The sequence below is a fragment of the Camellia sinensis genome, chromosome 2, assembly GCF_055761805.1.
Source record: "Camellia sinensis isolate YWXY chromosome 2, ASM5576180v1, whole genome shotgun sequence".
In the NCBI taxonomy this organism is placed as follows: Eukaryota; Viridiplantae; Streptophyta; class Magnoliopsida; order Ericales; family Theaceae; genus Camellia; species Camellia sinensis.
In genome coordinates this window covers 178,847,403-178,855,706 of record NC_138962.1, presented here as the reverse complement: position 1 = coordinate 178,855,706, position 8,304 = coordinate 178,847,403, and the positions used below count along the sequence as shown (strand labels likewise).

General features: G+C 32.9%; 1 protein-coding gene across 1 annotated transcript in view; it reads right to left on the bottom strand.

Moving 5' to 3' along the window:
* LOC114256870 (uridine nucleosidase 1) overlaps window positions 1-8,304 on the bottom strand; it is a 240,550-nt gene that overhangs the window by 126,206 nt on the left and 106,040 nt on the right. The gene's annotated exons all lie outside the window — the stretch shown is intronic.

The window sequence follows — 8,304 nt, the reverse complement described above, 5'->3', positions numbered from 1 at the left end:
GTAATGTTACATATAGATCATATTTAATTTGACAAATCATGCTTCACAAAATGAAAAATCATAGCAAGACAGTGAGAACTATCTCAATATAGTCTTAAACCTATACTATCTATACTATATCTATATATAAATGTAGTGTAGTTTCTAAAGCTTCCAAACTGTTAAACTTGGCCTCTCATTTAAAATTGAGACAATCTCTTCTACTTGGCAGTCTAAGAAGTTTTTCTTTTCATTTTTCCTAATTTCTAATAAAAAGTCATTTTTTATATATTTTTTTTAAAAAAAGTAAAATTTGAAATAATATGCATATAGAACTCAAAATATGACCAACTCTAATTTAAGATATTTCAAATCTAAATATTAAAAAATAAATGACATATTCCACTCTCAATTCTTCGAAGATATGATCAAATCTAATTTAAGATTCCAAATCTAATTATTAAAAAATAAATGGAATATTTTACTCTCAATTTTTCTATTACTAGCATGTCACCCGTGCTATGCACGTGTGACGACCACCTCCTTAATTAAGCAAATTAATTATGTTGATTATATGCTTATTGTTAATTATGTGATTATGTGTTATGAAGCGTTATTGAATTGCCATGTGATTATTTGAATTATATTATTGTGGACAGATAGGTTAGGGTGAAAATTAAACCTGTCTGATTTGTTAACTTTAACAAGTTAGAATTATGAAATTGGGTAGGAATTACAGCCCAATTCACACTAATATAATGAAATTTGATGTAATTAAGATTATATTGTGAAAAGGATTAATTTAATTTAATTAGAAATGATTTATTAGCTTTAGTTGAATTAATTAAAATCCTACTCATCTATTTATCCATTTAATTGGTAAAAGGGAAGATAGTAGGTTTGGTTGAGTCCTTTGCACACACACGTAGAGAGAGAAGGGAGGAGTAGGCATTTGAGAGTTCAACTAAGATTAGAAGAAGAAGAAGAAGAAGAAGAAATTGAAGAGAGGGCTAGGGAAAACATTGAAGACTACTCAAATTGTTTACTCTAGGTAAGAACTCCTCTCTTTACCCTTATGAACTTGAAGTAATGTACTCAAAACATAAGAAATTCAAGAGTGTTTAAGGAACTCTAAGTTTAGTTGTAAGATTTGTTGATATAGATGGAAATTGATACATGCATGGCAAGATTAACAGTAACAGTAACAGTAGCAGTAGCAGTAACAGTAACAGTAAGTTGCTATGGATGCCCCGAGTATAGTTCATAAAATGGGACAAACATTCATTTTGTAAACAATATCATTTTAGAAAGCAGTACAGTTAATCATTCAAAAAATAATTATAATTGAACATAATTTTACAACATTGTTACTCACAGTAGGCTCCCTGACTATGTGTCTAAAAAGCAGCGTCCGACCTAAACAAGCAAAGTCAAGCACAATTAGATTACAATCATATCCTTCTGTTATTCAATCAATCCTATTCAATTCGGTACTTATATCTATTCAATTTTTTTGCTTCTTACTTGGTGGTCAAGCACCAGAGCAAAGTTAGCAGCATCGACTTGATTCCGTTTTGTCAAGCTAACCTATTGTACCTCACCGCGAGGTTCCGAACTGTTATGTCAAGGCTTTTTGGGTGATCTAAATCCACCTTTTTGAATGCTATATGAAGTCAAGTGAATGTTTCATAATTTGTTTTGGCTTTGGGATTTAATTCCCCAATACGTCTTTTATTTTGTACTTAGACGTGCTTTGGATTTAAGTGTTGACATATATGTTTGGATATGGACTTGGACTTATGTGTGTATCGGTAAATATATATAGAAGTTGTTTGTGCATTTAAGTCCTTAGAGCTCTTTGGACATTATATTTTATTATTTACAAGCTTCCGTCGGCCCCTCCTATTGTATAATTATTATTACTATTAAGTAGGCCTTTGCTAATCACGGATTACTAGCCGGTTACGATGCTAAACCCTTAGGAGCGGGTTTGGGTCGTGACAGCACATGATAAAATAATATATTATTTCAATTCTAAATATTAAAAAATAAATGACATATTCCACTCTCAATTCTTCGAAGATATGATCAAATATAATTTAAGATTCCAAATCTAATTATTAAAAAATAAATAAAATATTTGACTCTCAATTCTTCTGTTATTAGAGTTTTATTTGATTTGCTTTTTTTTCCCCACATTTATCTTATTTTTATATATCTTTAAATTTGAAATTGATTTTTTTTTCTTCTTCCAAATCTAATTATTAAAAAATAAATGAAATATTTTACTCTCAATACTTTTATTATTAGAGTTTTATTGATTTGCTTTTTTTTCCCCACATTTATCTTATTTTTTTGAAAACTCCTCCCTCCCTCTTCCTCTCTTAGAAGATTTTATTTGATTTCCTCTTTCCATAATTGTTAGAGTTTATCTTCAAATTTAAACCATCGAGTCTATCCGATTGAAAGTTATATATTATCCTTTTGCAATCATACTGATTAAGTGTTGCTACTTTTGTGATTAGAGTTTTATTGATTTGATTTCCCCCCCCCCCCCCCCCAAAAAAAAAAAAAAAAAAACACACACATTTATCTTATTGAAAACTCCTCCCTCCCCCTTCCTCTCTTAGAAGATTTTATTTGATATTCTTTTTCTAAAATTCTTAAGAGTTTTATCTTCAAATTTAAACTATTGAGTCTATCCGATTAAAAGTTATATATTATCCTTTCACGATCATGTTGATCAAGTGTTGCTACTTTTCTAATTGTGATTTTTGGATTTTCAATATTTTTGTGTTTTCCATGTATGCTATAAATCTATTCTTTCTCATTCAATTGATTTGCATGCGTGCTTGTTTGTATTACAGATTTTGTGTGTGTATTTATGCTACACTAAGGAAATGTTTTTTTCCCTTTTGGATTGGACATAAAGGAAAATAGTACAGCAAATTAGAGACAAGAAGCCTGAGAAACTTATCTCAAATCATAGTAGAAGAGGTGTCTCTCAATAGCACAATGGTTAGAAATGAAATGCAGAAACAACCAATAATTTTTTTCTCATTATGATGTGGCCTGAGCATTATTATTTATTTATTAAATGTCTAGTAAGATTTATATTTTATACGATAAATTTTGAATGAATATTACTATCTGTTCATTATGTTTCTTCTCATTGATGGTATACTTCTATTATTGAAATAGCTTGAATATACTTGCACAAAGACACAATTTTTGTATTTATTGATAAAATTACAGGTTTGATATGCATTAGAAATTTCAATAGTGCTCATATACATTAGATTTTTGGTAGAATGCAATTTTAATGGTGTTCATATAAATTGTCTTTTGGTTGTAGCATTGTTCCTGTTAGTCTTTGTTTTTTTTTCTTTTCTTTTGTTTTTTTTTTTTACAAGTCTTACTTTGAGATATGGTAGGAAATGTTTTTTAATGGTACTGCTGTGGATGATAGTATGAGTGCTCCAATCAAAATCTAATTTTTATTTTGTTTTACAAAATCCAAAATATAATATGTACATATTTGGTTTGAAAGATATTTTGTTTTGAAATGAAAACTCTACCATACTACACTACAAGAAATTTCACTTTTGGCAACTAAAATTTTAGTTGCCAAAAGTCTTATTTTAGTCGCCAAAAGTCTTATTTTAGTCGCCAATTACTTTTGACGACTAATATATTTGATCACCAGTTTGGTCGCCAATAGTTCGTCGGGGAAGACAACCGTCGACTAAAATTTTTTGATAGCCAAAAAGTGACATATTGGCGACTAAAACTTTAAGCGCCATATATTTTTACTTTTAGCGACTAAATTATTTGATAGCCAATTAAGCTTAAATATACATATATATATATATATATTTAATTTTAGTGACTAAATTATTTAGTAGCCAATTGAGCATATATGCTTGGCCATTAATTATTTGATAGCTAAACGTTTCACTTTTTGAGAATTGACGACTAAAAATTTAGTAGTCAAAAGTTTTTTTTTACAATTGGCGACTAAAAGTTTAATAGCCAAAAGCTTCAATTTTTTTACAATTGGCGACTAAAGTTTTAGTAGCCAAAGTCAACATGTGATATTTGTTTAGTCACTAAAAAGTCTCATTAAGTTTTTATAAATTGTTCAGTAATATTTTTTGCGCCACCTGTAACTTGCGCATATACAAAATTATTCATTCATTCATTCGATTCTCAACCATTTGATAAAAATATTTCTCCACAACCTGTAGCATTCAATTTCCAACCATATACAAAACTTAACTATTAACTGTACATATCAAAGAAAATAAGAATCCATAAACATAGTATAATCCAACAAATACGTATACTATCTAAACCAACAATTAAAATCCAAATTAAACAAAATTTTACTAATAAAACATATCAGGTGTACATGTTTTCCATAAACAAAAATATAATGTAAATTACACCCGTACAAACATCATCAATCTGTCCCAAAAACATCACTGTATCCATGCCAAGATTGATGAACATCATCAATCTGTAACAAAAAAATAATATCCATTAACATTTTATTGAATAACATTCGCATTCACAATTATATAATAAATAAATAAATAAATTAGATACAACTTGAAAGTTATTATTTTCATGGAATCAATTACAAAATCATTTTATTTTTTAAGTAATTAGAAACTAAACAAAAACAGAAACAATGGTGATTAGGCTCATATGGAGTCAAAAGCTTTTAGGGGTAGCAATTTGCAATATCTCAGCAAGAATGTTATAAGAAATCCATTGGAAGGAGTCCTATGGATGTCCAAGTTGAAATTTTGGGAGGAAGCCCATGTTAGCAAGGAAGTCACATTGGTAGTCTTTTTATCAGAGAGCCCCATTGGTGCCAACCCAGCGGTGGGGCAGGATGTAATTTTTGAAACCTCAAAGGGTAATATGTAATTTAGCTAAACTTCAAGTGGGGTGTATGTAATTTGCCCATCAAAATAAACAAGTTTTCAAGTCCTAATATGACCATGAAAAAAAAAGAGAAGGAATGTTCCCAATATTTTCTTTTCCCAATTTTTTTATTATCCAATTGTTCTATTAAGGAGATCTACACCATCTCTACTTTTTGTATTTGCTTTATTATAGCTGAAATTTCATATTTGTCACGGGGAAGCTGTCCGTGACAACCACACGATGACTCGGGGCTGTTTTAGATTTTCGGCCCCAAAACGCTATTTTTCGATTAAGTTTAAGGCGTTTTCAACTCTAATTCCTAATCTACGGGTCCAAATTACATTCCGTCTATTGTCACAGGTCATATTTGTCACGGGGAAGCTGTCCCTGACAGCCACATGGTGGTTCGGGGACTGTTTTGAATTTTCGCCCCTGAAACGCCATTTTTCGACTAAGTTTAAAGCGTTTTTGGCTCTTAACTCCTAACCTAAGCGTGCTATTTACATTCCGTCTGTTATCACAGGTCATATTTGTCAAGGGGAAGCTGTCTGTGACAGCCACACGGTGGTTCGGGGGCTGTTTTGAATTTTCGCCCCAGGAAAGCCATTTTTAGACTAAGTTTAAAGCGCTTTCGGCTCTAACTCCCAACCTAAGCGTGCCATTTACATTCCGTTTGTTGTCACAGGTCGTATTTGTCACGGGGAAGCTGTCTGTGACAGCCACACGGTGGTTTCGGGACTTTTAAATTTTTGCCCCCGAAACGCCATTTTTTCGACTAAGTTTAAGGCGCTTTCGGCTCTAACTCCAAACCTATACGTGCTATTTACATTCCGCTTCTTGTCACGTCGTATTTGTCATGGGGAAGCTGTCTGTGACAGCCACACAATGGTTCGGGGGCTGTTTTGAATTTTTGCCCCCGGAACGCCATTTTTCGACTAAATTTAAGGCATTTTCGGCTCTAACTACCAACCTGCACGTGCTATTTACATTCTGTCTTTTGTCACAGGACGTATTTGTCATGGGGAAGCTGTCCGTGACAGCCACACAGTGGTTCGGGGGGGCTGTTTTGAATTTTTGCCCCTGGAACACCATTTTTCGACCAAGTTTAAGGCGTTTTCGGCTCTAACTCCCAACCTATGCGCATTATTTACATCCTGTCTATTGTCACAGGTCGTATTTGTCATGCGAAAGCTGTCCGTGACAGCCATACAGTGTTTCGGGGGCTGTTTTGAATTTTCTCCCTCTGAACGCCGTTTTTTTACTAAGTTTAAGGCGTTTTCGGCTCTAACTCCCAACATACGCGTGCTATTTACATCCCGTCTGTTGTCACAGGTCGTGTTTGTCATGGGAAAGCTGTCCATGACAACCACATGGTGGTTTGGGGCTGTTTTGAATTTTTGCCCCCAGAACTCCATTTTTCGACTAAGTTTAAGACGTTTTCGGCTCTAACTCCCAACCTACGCGTGCTATTTACATTCCGTCTTTTGTCACAGGTCGTTTTGTCATGGGGAAGCTGTCCGTGACAGCCACACGGTAGTTCGGGGGCTGTTTTGAATTTTCGCCTCCGGAACGCCATTTTTCGACCAAGTTTAAGGCATTTTCGAACTCCTAATCTACGGGTCCGAATTACATTCCGTCTATTGTCACAGGTCGTATTTGTCATGGGGAAGCAATCTGTGACAGCCATTTCGTCTTTTTTTACATAATTAATTAATTAGTTAACGAATTAATGTGTTATTTCGTTTCTCCTCTTATTTGTATAATGTCAAAACAATTCCAAGTTCTCCAAAACAATAATGTCAATATGTGAAGTATTTTTGTAGAACTTTTAGTATCATATAAATAAAATTCTTCTTACCAAATAGGGCAATTGCCATCTGAACCCTGCAATAGAGTTGTGAGTCGTAAAACCACGTAGAGGACAAAGGTGAGAAACTACCATTTAATACTACAAAAATAAAAATAAAAAAGAGTATGCGTAGTTTAGTCCCCATTGGATGTGGGTAGAGAGGTAGATTGAGTACAGACCCAACCTTTGGCATTATTTGTACAAAATGGCTACTTTCACAGAGATACTATGTTACAATATGTCAACACCACAATTCTGAACAATGAATTCATGAAGCATGTAATTCACTAGAATCAAATTTGTAACCTAGAAAATTGCTAGAAAACTTGGTGAAGTTGTTTGGGTCTACTTTAACATGATTTTCTCTTCCACAACCAAAATAACAAGCATTAGCTATAGGAAAACAGACCACCACACAAAGACACACACACACCCAAATAAGGCAGGTAGTAAAAGCAACCTTGCATGGTAGTTAGTGCAGGAAAAATATTTCTGAGAAATAAAAAGAAAGAAGCCACTCTTATTGTAGATATAGCATTAAAACCAAATACCTTAAACCACTATGTGTGTCTTTGCCTCAAAAAACCCAATTCACTTGCTGCCACAGAAGAGGAGGGTCTCTTGTCTTGGACCAATCTTCTACTTTGCAAGAATCTACTTCTCAATAATGACTTCAAAACAAGTACAACATAAAGCAGTCAAAAAGATTTCAATGCTTCATGGGCATAAATCCCAAACTTGTTAACATCATGGCTAAATGCCAAGCATGGAAACAAAGCATAAAACAGATATATATATGTGTGTATGTGTGTGTGTGTGTATGAATATTTTAATATAAAAAAGAAAAGACATAACTTGAATCATCTCGACAAGTAAACACGCATGATACACAACTTTCTCATAACATGCATTGAATAATAATTGTGATCTTTACACAGTATTCCTGTAGAATACAAAAAAGAAAAACTAATGAAACAATTTAAGAGAATAATTTGAAACATTCGAAGTCAAACTTAAATATATGAGGTATGAAACAGATCCAGCAATCACTACATACCAGAATGTTAGCACCAATACTAGTTCCAACAGCAAATAGAGGAGCCTTGGCATATTCATGATGAAGATAATGAATAACTTCACTTTTATGAATCCAACAAGTTAAAGTAGAGTTTTTCCCCTTTGAAATAATCCCACAAGATGTATAAATAGGTCCCTTACTAATCCTAGTTTAATCCTTAAAGTAAACCTTCAATCCAAATTCAACAAAAAGTAAGACAAACAATCCCAACCATACAAAAAAATTCAGATTATTTAATATGAGATTATATAGGTGTAGGAGTGATTGACACAAAGTTTAAAATAACTAAAGCCTAAATGGGTATCGAAACATGGAATTAGGAAATGGTACAAAAGATTGTATAGCAAAAACAAGTAATGTCAGCACAAACCTAAAGCAAAATCACCAGCCTAAATACTTTACCCCAGGCCTGCTAACCAATCCCCCTAATGCAAACTGACTTTTTGCAAGTTGAAAATAATAT